We start from the raw sequence: 18490 nt of genomic DNA, 5'->3' as shown, positions 1-18490 counted from the left end.
GACCTAAGGTTGGAAGAGACCTGTGATATCATTGAGTCCAGTCATCAACCCCATACTACCATGGCTCCTAAAGCACGTCCTCAAGTGCCACGTGTACGCATCTTTCTAACGCCTCCAGGGAGGGCAACTGCACCACCTCTCTGGGCAGCCTGTTCCAATACCTGATGACTCTTCAGGTAAAGAAATTTTTCCTAATACCCTATCTGATCATTCCCTGATGGAACTCGACACCATTTCCTCTTGTCCAATCGCTAGCTCATTGGGAAAAGAAACCTACACCCAGTTCACTACAACCTCCTTTGAGCCTTCTCTTCTGCAGACTTAAACCACCCCAGTTCCCTCAGCCGCTCTTCATAAGGCTTGTTTTCCAGACCCTTCCCCAAGCTTTGTTGCCCTTCTCTGGACATACTCCAACTACTCAATGTCCTTTTTGTACTGAAGGGCCCAAAAGGGAACACGATACTCAAGGTACGGCCTCACCAGTGCCAAGTCAGGGGTACAATCACTTCCCTACTCCTGCTGGCCACACTATTTTTGATACAAGGCAGGACCCCATCGGCCTCCTTCCCAACCCAGGCGGACTGCTGCCTCACGTTCAGCCGGCTGTCAACTGGCACCCCCGGGTCCTTCTCTGCCACACAGTTTTCCAGCCGCTATTCCCCAAGCCTATTGCATCGGGTCGTTGTGACCCGAGCACGGGACCTGGCACTCAGCCTTGTTAATTCTCATAGAACTGATGTCAGGCCATGGGTCCAGCCTGTCCAGATCCCTCTGCAGAGCCTTCCTATCCTCAGACAGATGAACACTCCTGGCCAACTTGGTATCATCTGCAAACTTACTGAAGGCACACTGTCCCCTCATTCAGATCATTGATAAAGACATGGAACAAGACTAGTCCTAAAGTTGACCCCTGGGGAACAGCGCTCATGACCAGCCACAAATTTGATTTAACTTCTTTCACCACTACTCTTGGGGCTCAGCCATCCAGCTAGTTTTGTACTCAGCAAAGAGTACACCTGTCCAAGCTAGGAACCACCAGCTTCTCCAGCAAAATGCTGTGGGAGACAGTGTCAAAGGCTTTACTGAAGTACAGGTAGATAACATCCACGGCCCTTCCCTCATCCACTGGGTGGGTCACCTGGTCATAGAAGGAGACTGGGTTGGTCAGGCAGAACCTGCCTTTCAAGAACCTGTGGTGTCTGGGCCTGATCCCCTGGTCATCCTGTACATGCCTGGTGAATGCACTGAAGGTGACCCATTACTACCCTGGTGATAAACAGCCAGTCTACTAGAGACTGAGGCCAAGAAGGCATCAAGTACCTCAGTCTATTCCTCAGTGGCAGCATTCCCCACCCCGGCCCCAGTAGAGGATGGAGATTCTCTTTGGCTCTCTTTCTGCTGTTAGCATATGTGTAAAAGCATGTTTTGTCATCTCTAACAACAGTGGCCAGTTGAGTTCTAGCTGGGCTTTTGCCTTCCTGGTTTGCTCTCCGATTGGCATAACAAGCTCTGTGTTCTGTTCTTGACTTGCCTACCCAGTCTTCAAAAGCAGTAAACTCTCCTTTCCCCTCACCCCCCACCGAGCCACCACAAAAGCTCTCTGTTCAGCCAGGCCTGTCATCTTCCTGCCCGTTTGTCTTACTACACACGGGGACAACCTGGTTCTGTACCTTCCAGATTTCCTTCTTGAACGTCCAGCCTTCCAGGACCCCTTAGCCCTTCAGGACTTCCTCCCAAGGAACCCTTTTAACCAGCGTCCCGAAGAGTCCAAAGCCTGCCCTCCGCAAGTCCACGGTATAGATTTTGCCAGCCCCCCTTCCTTATTTTGCCAGGCATCAGGAATTCCATCAGGGTGCAGTCGCTAGGCACAAAATGGCTTCCAACCCCCACATCTCCCACCAGTTCTTCTGTTTCTAAAGAGCAGGTCAGTCGAGGCACCTCCCCAGTAGGCTCATTTACCAGCTGCATCAGGAAGTTACCTTCCACGTGCTCCACGAACCTCCTAGACAGTTTCCTCTGCTGCGTTTTCTTTCCAGCAGACATCTGGTAAGTTCAAGTGCCCTGTGAAAATAAGGGGTAGCAATTGGGAGAGTTCTGCCAGCTGCCTGTAGAATTCTTCAGCTACTTCTTCATTACAGTCAGGTGGTCTACAGCAGACCCCCAGCTGGATACCTGCCTCGTTGGCCTTTCCCCTCATCCTTACCCATAAGCCATCAACCTCATCCTCCCAATCATTGAGCTCTCTACAGCCAAAACAGTACGTAACATACAGAGCCACCCCACCACATCTCCTTCCTTGCCTAACCTTTCGTAAGAGATTAGAGCCATCCGTCACAGCACTGGAATCGTACGAGGCATCCCACCGCATGTGGTGAGAAACCGTACTAGGAGCAGCTAAAGTCACTTGGTTTATTAAGCCTAGAGACAGGGAGACCTCATCTCCCCTCTGCAGCTTCCTCACAAGGGGTGGAGGGGGTGCCAATCATTTTTCTCCGGTGACCAACAATAGGACCTGAGGGAACGGCAGGAGGATGGGCCAGGGGAGGTTTAGGGTGGGTATTAGGAAAAGGTTTTTCACTCAGAGGGCCACAGAACATGGAACAGGCTCCCCAGGGAAGCAGGCACAACGCCAAGCCTGACAATAATCAAGCAGCACTAGGGCAACACCATTGGAGGCGTGGGGTGAATTTTGGGTTGTCCTGTGCAGGGAAAGGAGTTGGACTCTAATCCTCGTGGGTCCCTTCTGACCCAGAATGTTCTATGATTCTGCGATGTCTGCGACGGCAAGAAAACCAAAGCTATCCCGCTGCACAACAGCTTCTATCTCCCGGCTTACGGCATCCGTGCTGCGTGCACCAGGATAGACACGCTCAAGCTGGGATATCGATTTCACCCTCGAGCTCGGCACGCCGCCCCTAGGCTCTTCTTTAGCGAGCCTGGCTATATCCCTTCCCCTCCAAGTCTCCCTTAAAGCCGCCTCCCCGAGCCCTGCAAATTCCCAAGGAAGAATGCTTTTCCCCCTTTGAGATAGCGGAACTCCTTATTCAATCCCTTTTAATTTTTTTCCATTGGTACCGTAACCACCCTTGCTTTTATCGTGTTCTCTTTGTGTACTATTATCACCTTTGCTGTGGTCACTTGTTCATTTTCAGCATTTTCCTTAGCACCATCACTTTTTAAATTTTATGTCTGTGTTTTAATTCTGTTACTATTTTTTAGTTATTATTGTCTCTTAATCCCTTGGCTTTTAAAGTTTTCTCCTTTTGTCTCTTTCGCTGGTGTTACTTCTCAATTATTTTTCTTTTTCATAGCGCTCTCGCTTTTTACATTTCCTTTTCATGTCTTTTTTGGGGTCGCTGTCCCTATTTCATAAGATTGTCTTTATTTCCTAATACTCACTGCTTGCTAAGCATTCTTTCTACAGCAACCTCCGTTCCCTTTGCTGTCTTTGCAAAATTATTTCTCGTCTCTCTCTAGCGCCCTCGCTTTTTCCATTTTCTTTCTACCTCTCTTCTAGGTTACCGTCTCTGTTTTAATTTTTTTCTTTTATTTCCCTATAAGCCCTTCCTTGTTAAATGTTATTTGTAAGTTAACTCTCATTCCTTTGGAAGTTTTAAAAAATTATTTCTTCTCTTTCACTAATGACCTTGCTTTTTCCACTTTCTACATTTCCATTTTACTTGACCTTTGCTATTTTTAAATCTTTTGCCTCATTTCTTGAATTGTATTTGCCTCTAAAATTTTGTATAATTTTATCTGGTGTCTTTATGTTTTAGAGTTATTTCTTGTCTTTAGTAGCAGTACCTTTGCTTTTATAATATTTTTCTATTTTTCATCCCTATTATTAATAGTTTGCTCTCGGTTTCCCTAATCCCCGTCATTTTTCAGATTTCTTCCTTTAGCCAGTGTCCTGTGCTTATTTTGCTCTGTTTTCTTTAAAGTATATGTCTTCCCTTAACACCATCACTTTACCAGTTTTCTTTATCCATCTCTGTTTGCTGTCCCTATGGGTTAAATTTTATCTTTATTTCCATAATCCCCCTTGCTTTTTAAACCTTTTCTATGCCAATTTTAACCCCCTTTGCTGTCTTATTTTAAAATTACTTCTTCTCTTCCCTTAGTGTCACAGATTTAAAAATTTGCTTTCTCTTTTAGATTGCGGTCCCTGTTTATTTTTGCCCTTCCCATTCCTAATGTCTTGCTTCCTAAGTGTTCTGTCTACTGTTATTCCCTTTGCTGTTTCTCAGAATTATTTCTTATCTTTCATTAGTACCGCTGCATTTTAACTTTCTTTTCGCTCCCGTTTCAGTTTGCTGTCTCTGTCTTTTCATTTTTCTCTTTGTTTTTTTAACATCCCTCAGTGTTTAATTTTTTTTTTTCTACATCTCCAATTCAATTGCCCTTGGGTATTTATGTTTTTCCCTATTTCTTTACTATCAGTTTTTAACCTTTCTGCCTCATGTTATCCATTGGCTGTATTAGCACTTGAATCATTTCTTGTCTTTTGTTAGTGTCACAGCTTTTTAAATTTCTTCTTTTACCTCATCGTCTTAGACGTTCCCCAGCGGCACATTGTTGTCACAATCGCACCTCTCCCGAGACATCTGTTCCCAAAAAAGAGCAATCTTTTTCTTTTCTATGCCATCTAGGATGCCTCCCGAGACCTTCCCTGTGCTCCACAGTATTTTGGTAGCATTTACTCTCCTTTTCAATCTCTTACCCCGCGAGCCTTTCGTGACCCCTCCGCTCCCAGTCGCCGTGCGTCCAGAGAGCCCCTTTGCGTCCCACAACCCTGTTTTAGCTCAGTAGCGGACTTTGGTCTTCCCTTGTTATCTCTGAACCCAGTCTTCGGGTTTGCTTGTGCCTCGGAGCACTCTTAGCATACCGTCTGCTGACTACGGTACCTCCAGCCGGTCCCCGGCTCCTGAGGAGATCTGTAATTTGGTCACACCCCTCCAGACCGTATCCTCATTTCCCAGAGCATTCTTTTGTCTCTGCGCCTCATCCGGGACCCCTCAGGGTGCCGCCACACCTACCGGCCCCTTTGAGGTCGCATTCTGCGCACTTTTAGCTTTGCCGCGGCACTCGCACCCCTCTCTCACCATCTGAAGATTTCCCGAGTCTGTATATGCTGCGCACAGCAGTCATTCTGTCCTTTCTTCTTCCCGTTTGTGCCTCCATTTGTTCCCTGGCTTTCTCACGTTGCGTTTACTGAGCTCAGATGCCCTCTGGATGTAATTGTCACATCCCCAAATATTTTTCTGTCTCTCTGCCTTCCTCAGGACATCTTCTATCCTAGTCACGGTCCTTTCCTAGACTTCCCTCAGGCTCCCGCTCCAAGGGTTCTTTGGTGTCTCGGGCTCCCTCGGCACTCCTCTGCTCCGTTTGCTGAGTTCCCGTGAGACATCCCCTATAGCCCAGGACTCTGTTCTAGCTCAGAAGGGCACTCTGCACCCCTCTTTACCCTCCAGCTCTATTCCTGAGTCGGTATCTGTTACCCCGATCCCCATTTTGTTTTCTCAATTCTTTGCCGCCCCCCTGTTCCGGCTCCCCCGAGAATATCTGTTAGTTTGGTGAATTCCCTTTTGAGCTTCCTGCATTCTCACCACTGCTTTAGTTTCTCTGGTCCATTAGAAACTATTTCTATCCCTGTGACAACGCCTCTTGTTCTGCCAGAACCTTTCCTAAAGCCATCTTTGTACTCTGCAGTAATTAATTTGTTTTCTGTCTTATTGTATGTTTCTCTTTGGTATCTGGTACCCCAAAAATGTCTACGGGTGGCTCTGATCTTCTCTCGAGGTTCTCGGAGAATCAATAGCGTGGATCTATTTTTAGCAACACACGTCTCAATGAGTTTTTATTGCACTTCCCCATTTATTCTTTATTTAGCTGCTTATATGCTCATTAGGACTCTTCATATAACTTTTGATACCATTCCTGTATTTCCCTTTCGTAATTTTTGTCCTTTGAGACTGCTATCAATCTCTTAAGGAAATCAGTCAGAGAGTGTCAAAATTACTCTGAATTATCAGTGATTTATACAAAATAATTTTGTTTGAACCAGAGATTTAATTCACTTTGCCATTCAGTCATAGCTAGACTATAGCTCTGCTAGTATGTAGATAATATGTGTGGTTTTGCTAGAAGTGAACCATAACTGTATAACTCTTCTGTTTTACAGAAAAGTAAAACATGCAACTAACGGTCATAATAGTGTTGTTATAATCCAGGAGCTGTTCCTCTCTATAAATTAGTAAGACATGGTTTTTCCCTGTATGCATCCCAAGAAAATGAAATGTAATTTCTTACCTGGCTACGTTGCTGCTGCAATACACGTAGGTGAAGAAAAACAAACGGTAGTATAATTGCAGTAAGAACCACTCTTTTAGTTTTCTTCCATGCTGTAAACATAAAGTACTTGAGAAAACTCCCTGCTGTTCCTTCAGCTGCCTTTATACCCTGTGGTGGTTCACCCCTCCCCTTTCCCAGGTGATTGTGGGAAGGGTGGTGGGCAGGGCCCGGGGTATATGAGCCACAGCCTCTGGTGAGGGAGCTCACTTTCCTCCTGGGTTTCTCCAGTGTGGGTGCTTTAGTGTTCGTGCACTTAATTGTAAGTTTTGAGCTGTTTAAATCTTTTGGATAGGTATGTTTTGATATTTAAAGAAATGCAGATGTTTGTGGGAGGTAAGGCTTTTAGAACTCGATAAGGGTTGGTGGCATTTAAATTTGAAAGATCATTTGTGTCTAAACTTATATGTTTTTCCTTATCTAATACTGCATTGGAGGTTCAGGTGTGGTAAGATGGCTTGATAGTATGCTGTTCTGTTATTTTTTTCTTTTTAGTTTTAAGTATGTTTCTTTTTATTATTGGAATTCTCAACTTTATTGAATCTTAAAATTATTTTCATTAACTCTCTTGTGTAATCTGGAAGGTGTCGACATTAACTGTTAAGGGTATTGATAAGATGCGGTAGGGGTTAGGGTGAGTGTTCCGTATGCTTTTACGTATGGGAATTTATATATGCTGTTTCTTTAGGAAAAGAAGAGCGATACAAGTGGATAGTTAATATCCATAGACTTCTGTAAAACCCTGTGTAGCCTTGTGCAGAGCCGAGAGCCAAAAGCAATGGGAAAGGTCAGTAACATTAGTAGTATTTTGTAGATGTTAAGGGGATGAATGTAGCTGGCAGCTAGAGTGCTAGCTGAGAGTACATCCTAACGGTCTTCAGGTTTGTACGTGTATAGGGTGTAATGCTTGAGTTACCGTATGTCTTTTAACGGCAGGTGGTAGTTGGGCTCTACATGGTATTCCTACGTGGGAGCAAAACCTATGGATCGGTTAAGCTATTGCTGTGCATCCAGGTGACTTCCACCATGTCCTTTTTTTCCAGAGGCGGCGGAGGAGTTGTTCAGGGTGACAGAGGAAAGCTGGGGAAATGCTGTAAGAAGGTAGGCCGGTGTGTGGTATATAGAAGGAAGATGTGACTGATGGCTGAATGAGTCTGCAGTGTGTTTTGGGGGGTTAGAAGGCGGTAGGAACGAGCCAAGTGTGAGCTGGACACGGGAGGGGAGTGGATCAAGGTGAGAGGTGATTGGCGTGCTGAAGTAGCGGTTCTTTCTGAGGTGTTGTGTTGATAGCGAAGGTAAAAGTGACCTGTGTTACTTGTGTGTTACAGGTGATGGGTGAGCCTCAAAGTGGCAGCTGGAACTGACAGAGGCTGGGCAGGCAAGCTGTCAAAGAAAAGATGTGTGAGAACGGGATTCGGCGTGGGTAGGTTGCTGTTGTGGGTAATACCGTAGCATGTATCTTCTTCCTTAAGTTCTTGCACATGCTCCATGTAGGCTTTGTGGGAGAGACACAGTGTGGTGATGAGACCTCAGCGAAGGCTACGGTAAGCGGTGATGGGTGGGCTGAAGCGTAGCGATTCGTCCCGAGGGGTCGCGTTGCAGGTGGTTGTGAGCAACATGCGTTTGGCTCTTGCAGGTGGTGGGCGAGCCGTATCTGAAGGATGGGCAGACCGAGACTCTCGGCCCCTTGAAAGCTAAGTTGAGGCAACGGTGCTGAGGAAGGGGTTGCGGGAGGGAGGGGTTTTAAAGATGGCGCAGCGGAGCGGGCTGTCCGGGAAGCGGTCCCCTTTGGGAGCAGGGAAAAGGAGCAGGTTCCTCTTCAATGTGACGGGAGCGTGTGCCGGGCAGGGCGGCTCCAGGCTGTGTGTGTTACTGTGCAGCGTGTGTGTTTTGTGTTGGGTGTCTCCGACCTTCCTCGGGTCTCGGTTGTTCTCTTTGTTCTTTAGGAGCCAGACAGGTGCCTCGGCAGCGTTACTAGGGCCCGGCGAGGCCCTAGTCGTGGGCTCGGCGCCCATCGGGCGCTTCTCTTCTGGCGTCGCAAGCTTCAGGCGTGGATTGTTTTGGCGTCTCGGACGGTCGTCTTGGGCGTCGTCGTTCCCGGCCGCGTGAGCGGCGCCGCTCTGTCGCTGTGAGTTTTTTGAGGACTGGCATTTCTTCCTCGCGTCCTTAGGCGGTTAGGTCTTGAAGCTGGGCTGCGTGCGCGTCTGTCGTCTCGGTTGTGAGAGGAAGCTCTTGTCACGGTCCGCGAAGCTGTCGGCGTTCTCTGGTGTTGCCGTAGGGCCTGCCGACGTCACCGTCGGGGTCCCGCAGGCGGTCTTGCCGGACGGGGGGTTCCGTCTGGGTGTCGTCGTTCTCTCCGAGAGCTGCCTCTCATCCTTCGGGGTCCGTTGCTTGTAGCGTTCTGCGTAGCGTTGTTCTGCGTTTGTCTTGGAGCCGCCCCGCCCGGGGATGTAGAGTCAGGGCGAGGTGGGTGGTGCTGGCATCTAGGGATGCGCCCAGGCTTTGCGGGGGTGGGGGAGGAGGGGAAGGAATTTTGCAGCCGTCTCGGATCGACTGGCTGTTGTCGGTGGGTGAGGGAAGTAATTCCTGTTGGGTTTTGTGGGCCCCCAGGGAACAACCGTAGGTGTCTGTGGGAGGGAGCTAGAGTCTTAGCCGAGCAGGTAGCATGTCAAGGGTGTTCTGGCTTGTCTGTGTGCTGGGCTTAATGTTTGATGTATTGTGCTCATGTTTAAGAGCCGCCCTAGTTGGGCTCTCGAGGGGTGTTCCTGCATGCGATTGAGACCTGTGTCGTGTTTCAGCTGTCGCCGTGCATGCAGGTGACTTGTTTGACATCGGTTTGGCAGGTGCCGAGGGAGGAGTCGTGCAGGGTGATGGAGGACGGCGCTGTCAGCAGGTGAGTTGGTGTGCGATGTATCTAGAGGGAAGATGCGGCTGTTGGCTCTATGAGCCCATTATGGTGTTTTTCTTTGGGCGCGTGCGAGGAGCCGAGCGGGATCCGGGCACAGGAGGGGAATCGCACAGGGCGAGCGGTGACGGGTGGGCTGAAGCGTAGCGATTCGTCCTGAGGGGTCGCGTTGCAGGTGGTTGTGAACAACATGCGTTTGGCTCTTGCAGGTGGTGGGCGAGCCTCAAGGTGGCGACCGTATCTGATGGAGGCCAGGCAGGTGAGCTGTCGAGGAAAAGGTGCGTGTCTGAGATGGGGGGGTTGGTGCGGGTATCCTGAGACTCCCGCAGCACCTGAGCGGGTCCTTTTTTTGCTTGGGTTCCTGCAGGTGCCGCACGCAGGCTTCGGAGGGGAGACGCCGCATGGCGACGAGAGGTCCGAGAGGTGAGGGGCTTGAAGGCCAGGCTGTTGTCTGAGAGCAAGGTGTCGTACGGCCACCCAATTGAAGCGTTTGTCTTTGGCGTTGCAGGTTGTGCGCCGGCTGCCTTTGGGCCTGGATGCGCATTTGAGGTGAGCTGGGTCGCAGAGGGGAGGGGCGTGGGGCTGGTGTGGTTCGTTCTTCCTTTTTTGGCAGAGCGATGGTAACTTTGTGTATCCTGTGGTATCTCTAGGGGCTGCAGGGGGTGGCGTTCATCCTCGTCCGGAATGGGCACGGAGCAGCCGGGTGAGCGGAGCAGCTGGGCGCATCTGAGGTAGGCGGATGCAGCGGCCTAGGTCTTTGTAGAGCGATGGGATGCTGACTGACAGGGCTGTTGTGTGGGGCTTGTGATAGTTTTTGTTTTTCAGATGACGAAGAGGCAGCTGGTGACTGGAGGAGTGATGTGTGCTTGTCCTTCAGAAGGAAGGGAAGAGGGAGACTCTCGGCCCCTTGAAAGCTAAGTTGAGGCAACGGTGCTGGGGAAGGGGTTGGGGGAGCGAGGGGGGCACGGTTGGCTGTGGCAGGAAGGGGTTTTAAAGAGAGCGTAGGGGAGAGGGTTGTCTAGGAAGCGGTCCCCTTTGAGCAGGGGAATGGAGCGGGTTCCTCTGAAATATGACAGGAACGTGTGCCCTGGGCAGGGCGGTTCCAGGCTGTGCATGTTGTTGCGTAGTGTGTCTGTGTGTTTGGTGTTGGGTGTGTTTGACCTTCCTCGGGTCTCGGTTGTTCGTTCTTCCGTAGGATCGAGGCAGGTGCCTCGGCAGCGTTAGTAGGGCCCGGCGAGGCCCTAGTTGTGGGCACGGCGCCCATCGGGCGCTTCTCTTTTGGCGTCGCAAGCTTCCAGCGTGGATCATTTTGGCGTCTCGGGTGGTTCTGGCTGGCGGTCTTGTGCTGCGCCGTTCCCAGCCGCATGAGCGGCTCTGCTCGCTAGCTGTCGCTTTTAGGGAGTGGCGCTTCTTCCTTGCATCTTCAGGGGCTGAGGTCTTGAAGGCGGGCTGCTTGTGCATCCATCTTGTCAGTTTTGAGAGGAAGCGCTTGTCCCCGCCCACGAAGGTCTCGTCGTTTTCTGGCGTGGCGCTAGGAGCACGCTAGGGTTCTGCGCGTGCTCTTCCCGGATGGAGGTTTTCTGTCTGTGCGTCGTCGCTCTCGCCGACCAACTTGGCTTGTTTTTTAAGACGTGTTGTTGTTGGCGTTCTGTGTAGGGTTCCCCTGTGGTTGTGGTGTCTTGGCTTGGAGCTGCCCTGCCTGGGGGTGTAGAGTCAGGGCGAGGCGGCACAGAAGCCACAGCCTCTCATCGCTCATGTGTCAAAGTGCCTTGCTTCTTTGGGGGAAAAGATGTGTGGCCCTCTTAGATCGAGCGGCCGTTGTCAGTGGGTGAGAAGAAGAATTCCCATGGTGTTTTGTGGCCTCCCAGGGGATGACGGTAGCTGTCTGGGAGAGGGAGCTCCTGCTTCAGCGGAGCAGAGAGCATCTCAGGGGCATTCCGGCTTGGATGTGGGTCGGGTGTAATGCTTGGTTTACGGTGTTTAGATGGCAGAGCAGGCCTAGCTGGGCTCTCGATGGGCTTGCTACCTGGGAACAAGGCCTGTGGAATGGCTAAGCTATTGCTGTTCATTGATGGGGACTTGTTTGATATTTTTGCAGATGCCGAGGGAGGAGTCGTGCAGGGCGACGGAGGAGGGCCGAGGATAGCGCTGTAAGCAGGTGAGTTGGTGCGTGGTGTATGTAGAAGGAAATGGTGACTGATGGCTCTGTGAGTGCAATATGGCATTAATATTTGAGGGTGCATGTGGTGGGCCAAGCGGGATCCGGGCACTGGAGGGGAACTGCACGGGGTGAGCAATGTTAGGTGCGCTGAAGTAGCGATGTGTCTCTTTGGGGCTTTGCAGTTAGTCATGAATAACCCCTGTTTGGGTCTTGCAGGTGGTGGTCGAGCTTGAACATGGCAGTTGGATCTGATGGCGTCCAGGTAGGTGAGCTGGTGAGGAAAAGGTGCGAGTCTTAGACGGGGATTGGTGTGGGTAGCTTGTCAGTTCTGCAGCCTCTCAGCAGGTGCCTTTCTGCTTGGATTTTTGCAGGTGCCGCAATCAGCCTTCAGAGGGGAGATGACGCATGGCGACGAGAGGTCCGAGAAGGTGAGGCGATTGCGGTCAGGGCGGCGGTTCCGTACCAAGGTGTTGTGCGGCAAGCGGGTTGAAGCATTTCTGTTTGGTTTTTTAGATGGTGTGCGGCTGCCCTTGGGACTGGATGCGCGTTTGAGGTGAGCTGGGTTGCAGGGAGGAGGGGCGTGGGGCTGGGGAGAACTTCCTTTGGAAGGGCAGTGGTAACATGGTCTCCTGGTATCCCTAGGGGCCACAAGGGAGGACAACAGTGTGAGTTGGGCACGGCCACAGAGCAAGTGAGCAGAGCAGCTGGGCGCATCTGAGGTAGACGGATGCAGCGGCCTAGGTCTTTGTAGAGCGACGGGATGCTGACTGACAGGGCTGTTGTGTGGGGCTTGTGATAGTTTTTGTTTTTCAGATGACGAAGAGGCAGCTGGTGACTGGAGGAGTGACGTGTGCTTGTCCTCCAGAAGGAAGGGAAGAGGGAGACTCTCGGCCCCTTGAAAGCTAAGTTGAGGCAACGGTGCTGGGGAAGGGGTTGGGGGAGCGAGGGCGGCACGGTTGGCTGTGGCAGGAAGGGGTTTTAAAGAGAGCGTAGGGGAGAGGGTTGTCTAGGAAGCGGTCCCCTTTGAGCAGGGGAATGGAGCGGGTTCCTCTGAAATATGACAGGAACGTGTGCCCTGGGCAGGGCGGTTCCAGGCTGTGCATGTTGTTGCGTAGTGCGTCTGTGTGTTTGGTGTTGGGTGTGTTTGACCTTCCTCGGGTCTCGGTTGTTCGTTCTTCCGTAGGATCGAGGCAGGTGCCTCGGCAGCGTTAGTAGGGCCCGGCGAGGCCCTAGTTGTGGGCTCGGCGCCCATCGGGCGCTTCTCTTTTGGCGTCGCAAGCTTCCAGCGTGGATCGTTTTGGCGTCTCGGGTGGTTCTGGCCGGTGGTCTTGTGCCGCGCCGTTCCCGGCCGCGTGAGTGGCTCTGCTCGCTAGCTGTCGCTTTTAGGGAGTGGCGCTTCTTCCTTGCATCTTCAGGGGCTGAGGTCTTGAAGGCGGGCTGCTTGTGCATCCATCTTGTCAGTTTTGAGAGGAAGCGCTTGTCCCCGCCCACGAAGGTCTCGTCGTTTTCTGGCGTGGCGCTAGGAGCACGCTAGGGTTCTGTGCGTGCTCTTCCCGGATGGAGGTTTTCTGTCTGTGCGTCGTCGCTCTCGCCGACCAACTTGGCTTGTTTTTTAAGACGTGTTGTTGTTGGCGTTCTGTGTAGAGTTCGCCTCTGGTTGTGGTGTCTTGGCTTGGAGCTGCCCTGCCTGGGGGTGTAGAGTCAGGGCGAGGCGGCACAGAAGCCACAGCCTCTCATCGCTCATGTGTCAAAGTGCCTTGCTTCTTTGGGGGAAAAGATGTGTGGCCCTCTTAGATCGAGCGGCCGTTGTCAGTGGGTGAGAAGAAGAATTCCCATGGTGTTTTGTGGCCTCCCAGGGGATGACGGTAGCTGTCTGGGAGAGGGAGCTCCTGCTTCAGCGGAGCAGAGAGCATCTCAGGGGCATTCCGGCTTGGATGTGGGTCGGGCGTAATGCTTGGTCTACGGTGCTTAGATGGCAGAGCAGGCCTAGCTGGGCTCTCGATGGGCTTGCTACCTGGGAACAAGGCCTGTGGAATGGCTAAGCTATTGCTGTTCATTGAGGGGACTTGTTTGATATTTTTTGCAGATGCCGAGGGAGGAGTCGTGCAGGGCGACGGAGGAGGGCCGAGGATAGCGCTGTAAGCAGGTGAGTTGGTGCGTGGTGTATGTAGAAGGAAGTGGTGACTGATGGCTCTGTGAGTGCGATATGGCATTAATATTTGAGGGTGCATGTGGTGGGCCAAGCGGGATCCGGGCACCGGAGGGGAACTGCACGGGGTGAGCAATGTTAGGTGCGCTGAAGTAGCGATGTGTCTCTTTGGGGCTTTGCAGTTAGAGTCATGAACAACCCCTGTTTGGGTCTTGCAGGTGGTGGTCGAGCTTGAACGTGGCAGTTGGATCTGATGGCGTCCAGGTAGGTGAGCTGGTGAGGAAAAGGTGCGAGTCTTAGACGGGGATTGGTGTGGGTAGCTTGTCAGTTCTGCAGCCTCTCAGCAGGTGCCTTTCTGCTTGGATTTTTGCAGGTGCCGCAATCAGCCTTCAGAGGGGAGACGACGCATGGCGACGAGGGGTCCGAGAAGGTGAGGCGATTGCGGTCAAGGCGGCGGTTCCGTACCAAGGTGTTGTGCGGCAAGCGGGTTGAAGCATTTCTGTTTGGTTTTTTAGATGGTGTGCGGCTGCCGTTGGGACTGGATGCGCGTTTGAGGTGAGCTGGGTTGCAGGGAGGAGGGGCGTGGGGCTGGGGAGAACTTCCTTTGGAAGGGCAGTGGTAACATGGTCTCCTGGTATCCCTAGGGGCCACAAGGGAGGACAACAGTGTGAGTTGGGCACGGCCACAGAGCAAGTGAGCAGAGCAGCTGGGCGCATCTGAGGTAGACGGATGCAGCGGCCTAGGTCTTTGTAGAGCGACGGGATGCTGACTGACAGGGCTGTTGTGTGGGGCTTGTGATAGTTTTTGTTTTTCAGATGACGAAGAGGCAGCTGGTGACTGGAGGAGTGACGTGTGCTTGTCCTTCAGAAGGAAGGGAAGAGGGAGACTCTCGGCCCCTTGAAAGCTAAGTTGAGGCAACGGTGCTGGGGAAGGGGTTGGGGGAGCGAGGGGGGCACGGTTGGCTGTGGCAGGAAGGGGTTTTAAAGAGAGCGTAGGGGAGAGGGTTGTCTAGGAAGCGGTCCCCTTTGAGCAGGGGAATGGAGCGGGTTCCTCTGAAATATGACAGGAACGTGTGCCCTGGGCAGGGCGGTTCCAGGCTGTGCATGTTGTTGCGTAGTGCGTCTGTGTGTTTGGTGTTGGGTGTGTTTGACCTTCCTCGGGTCTCGGTTGTTCGTTCTTCCGTAGGATCGAGGCAGGTGCCTCGGCAGCGTTAGTAGGGCCCGGCGAGGCCCTAGTTGTGGGCTCGGCGCCCATCGGGCGCTTCTCTTTTGGCGTCACAAGCTTCCAGCGTGGATCGTTTTGGCGTCTCGGGTGGTTCTGGCCGGTGGTCTTGTGCCGCGCCGTTCCCAGCCGCGTGAGCGGCTCTGCTCGCTAGCTGTCGCTTTTAGGGAGTGGCGCTTCTTCCTTGCATCTTCAGGGGCTGAGGTCTTGAAGGCGGGCTGCCTGTGTATCCATCTTGTCAGTTTTGAGAGGAAGCGCTTGTCCCCGCCCACGAAGGTCTCGTCGTTTTCTGGCGTGGCGCTAGGAGCACGCTAGGGTTCTGCGCGTGCTCTTCCCGGATGGAGGTTTTCTGTCTGTGCGTCGTCGCTCTCGCCGACCAACTTGGCTTGTTTTTTAAGACGTGTTGTTGTTGGCGTTCTGTGTAGGGTTCGCCTGTGGTTGTGGTGTCTTGGCTGGGAGCCGCCCTGCCCGGGGGTGTCGAGTCAGGGCAAGGTGGCACAGGAACGATGAGAGGCTATGGCTTATGTGTCAAAGTGCTTTGCTTCTTTGGGGGAAATGATGTGTGGCCCTCTTAGATCGAGCAGCCGTTGTCAGTGGGTGAGAAGAAGAATTCCCATGGTGTTTTGTGGCTTCCCAGGGGATGACGGTAGCTGTCTGGGAGAGGGAGCTCCTGCTTCAGCGGAGCAGAGAGCATCTCAAGGGCATTCCGGCTTGGATGTGGGTCGGGCGTAATGCTTGGTCTACGGTGTTCAGATGGCAGAGCAGGCCTAGCTGGGCTCTCGATGGGCTTGCTACCTGGGAACAAGGCCTGTGGAATGGCTAAGCTATTGCTGTTCATTGAGGGGACTTGTTTGATATTTTTGCAGATGCCGAGGGAGGAGTCGTGCAGGGCGACGGAGGAGGGCCGAGGATAGCGCTGTAAGCAGGTGAGTTGGTGCGTGGTGTATGTAGAAGGAAATGGTGACTGATGGCTCTGTGAGTGCGATATGGCATTAATATTTGAGGGTGCATGTGGTGGGCCAAGCGGGATCCGGGCACCGGAGGGGAACTGCACGGGGTGAGCAATGTTAGGTGCGCTGAAGTAGCGATGTGTCTCTTTGGGGCTTTGCAGTTAGAGTCATGAACAACCCCTGTTTGGGTCTTGCAGGTGGTGGTCGAGCTTGAACGTGGCAGTTGGATCTGATGGCGTCCAGGTAGGTGAGCTGGTGAGGAAAAGGTGCGAGTCTTAGACGGGGATTGGTGTGGGTAGCTTGTCAGTTCTGCAGCCTCTCAGCAGGTGCCTTTCTGCTTGGATTTTTGCAGGTGCCGCAATCAGCCTTCAGAGGGGAGACGACGCATGGCGACGAGGTGTCTGAGAAGGTGAGGCGATTGCGGTCAGGGCGGCGGTTCCGTACCAAGGTGTTGTGCGGCAAGCGGGTTGAAGCATTTCTGTTTGGTTTTTTAGATGGTGTGCGGCTGCCCTTGGGACTGGATGCGCGTTTGAGGTGAGCTGGGTTGCAGGGAGGAGGGGCGTGGGGCTGGGGAGAACTTCCTTTGGAAGGGCAGTGGTAACATGGTCTCCTGGTATCCCTAGGGGCCACAAGGGAGGACAACAGTGTGAGTTGGGCACGGCCACAGAGCAAGTGAGCAGAGCAGCTGGGCGCATCTGAGGTAGACGGATGCAGCGGCCTAGGTCTTTGTAGAGCGACGGGATGCTGACTGACAGGGCTGTTGTGTGGGGCTTGTGATAGTTTTTGTTTTTCAGATGACGAAGAGGCAGCTGGTGACTGGAGGAGTGACGTGTGCTTGTCCTTCAGAAGGAAGGGAAGAGGGAGACTCTCGGCCCCTTGAAAGCTAAGTTGAGGCAACGGTGCTGGGGAAGGGGTTGGGGGAGCGAGGGGGGCACAGTTGGCTGTGGCAGGAAGGGGTTTTAAAGAGAGCGTAGGGGAGAGGGTTGTCTAGGAAGCGGTCCCCTTTGAGCAGGGGAATGGAGCGGGTTCCTCTGAAATATGACAGGAACGTGTGCCCTGGGCAGGGCGGTTCCAGGCTGTGCATGTTGTTGCGTAGTGCGTCTGTGTGTTTGGTGTTGGGTGTGTTTGACCTTCCTCGGGTCTCGGTTGTTCGTTCTTCCGTAGGATCGAGGCAGGTGCCTCGGCAGCGTTAGTAGGGCCCGGCGAGGCCCTAGTTGTGGGCTCGGCGCCCATCGGGCGCTTCTCTTTTGGCGTCGCAAGCTTCCAGCGTGGATCGTTTTGGCGTCTCGGGTGGTTCTGGCCGGTGGTCTTGTGCCGCGCCGTTCCCGGCCGCGTGAGTGGCTCTGCTCGCTAGCTGTCGCTTTTAGGGAGTGGCGCTTCTTCCTTGCATCTTCAGGGGCTGAGGTCTTGAAGGCGGGCTGCTTGTGCATCCATCTTGTCAGTTTTGAGAGGAAGCGCTTGTCCCCGCCCACGAAGGTCTCGTCGTTTTCTGGCGTGGCGCTAGGAGCACGCTAGGGTTCTGCGCGTGCTCTTCCCGGATGGAGGTTTTCTGTCTGTGCGTCGTCGCTCTCGCCGACCAACTTGGCTTGTTTTTTAAGACGTGTTGTTGTTGGCGTTCTGTGTAGGGTTCGCCTGTGGTTGTGGTGTCTTGGCTGGGAGCCGCCCTGCCCGGGGGTGTCGAGTCAGGGCAAGGTGGCACAGGAACGATGAGAGGCTATGGCTTATGTGTCAAAGTGCTTTGCTTCTTTGGGGGAAATGATGTGTGGCCCTCTTAGATCGAGCAGCCGTTGTCAGTGGGTGAGAAGAAGAATTCCCATGGTGTTTTGTGGCTTCCCAGGGGATGACGGTAGCTGTCTGGGAGAGGGAGCTCCTGCTTCAGCGGAGCAGAGAGCATCTCAAGGGCATTCCGGCTTGGATGTGGGTCGGGCGTAATGCTTGGTCTACGGTGTTCAGATGGCAGAGCAGGCCTAGCTGGGCTCTCGATGGGCTTGCTACCTGGGAACAAGGCCTGTGGAATGGCTAAGCTATTGCTGTTCATTGAGGGGACTTGTTTGATATTTTTGCAGATGCCGAGGGAGGAGTCGTGCAGGGCGACGGAGGAGGGCCGAGGATAGCGCTGTAAGCAGGTGAGTTGGTGCGTGGTGTATGTAGAAGGAAATGGTGACTGATGGCTCTGTGAGTGCGATATGGCATTAATATTTGAGGGTGCATGTGGTGGGCCAAGCGGGATCCGGGCACCGGAGGGGAACTGCACGGGGTGAGCAATGTTAGGTGCGCTGAAGTAGCGATGTGTCTCTTTGGGGCTTTGCAGTTAGAGTCATGAACAACCCCTGTTTGGGTCTTGCAGGTGGTGGTCGAGCTTGAACGTGGCAGTTGGATCTGATGGCGTCCAGGTAGGTGAGCTGGTGAGGAAAAGGTGCGAGTCTTAGACGGGGATTGGTGTGGGTAGCTTGTCAGTTCTGCAGCCTCTCAGCAGGTGCCTTTCTGCTTGGATTTTTGCAGGTGCCGCAATCAGCCTTCAGAGGGGAGACGACGCATGGCAACGAGGTGTCTGAGAAGGTGAGGCGATTGCGGTCAGGGCGGCGGTTCCGTACCAAGGTGTTGTGCGGCAAGCGGGTTGAAGCATTTCTGTTTGGTTTTTTAGATGGTGTGCGGCTGCCCTTGGGACTGGATGCGCGTTTGAGGTGAGCTGGGTTGCAGGGAGGAGGGGCGTGGGGCTGGGGAGAACTTCCTTTGGAAGGGCAGTGGTAACATGG

At 52.9% G+C, this 18490-nt stretch overlaps 1 long non-coding RNA gene across 1 annotated transcript; it reads left to right on the top strand.

Moving 5' to 3' along the window:
• Positions 1 to 9482: 9482 nt before the first annotated feature.
• On the top strand, positions 9483 to 9803 carry LOC135311196 (uncharacterized). Its single transcript, XR_010370994.1, has 3 exons — positions 9483 to 9531; positions 9621 to 9676; positions 9762 to 9803. It is a non-coding gene; the product is annotated as an uncharacterized LOC135311196 (long non-coding RNA).
• Positions 9804 to 18490: the final 8687 nt, after the last annotated feature.

Source organism: Phalacrocorax carbo, unplaced genomic scaffold (genome assembly GCF_963921805.1).
Source record: "Phalacrocorax carbo unplaced genomic scaffold, bPhaCar2.1 SCAFFOLD_51, whole genome shotgun sequence".
Lineage (NCBI taxonomy): Eukaryota > Metazoa > Chordata > Aves > Suliformes > Phalacrocoracidae > Phalacrocorax > Phalacrocorax carbo.
The sequence above is the reverse complement of the archived record's forward strand: the minus strand, read 5'-3'. Positions and strand labels throughout refer to the sequence as shown.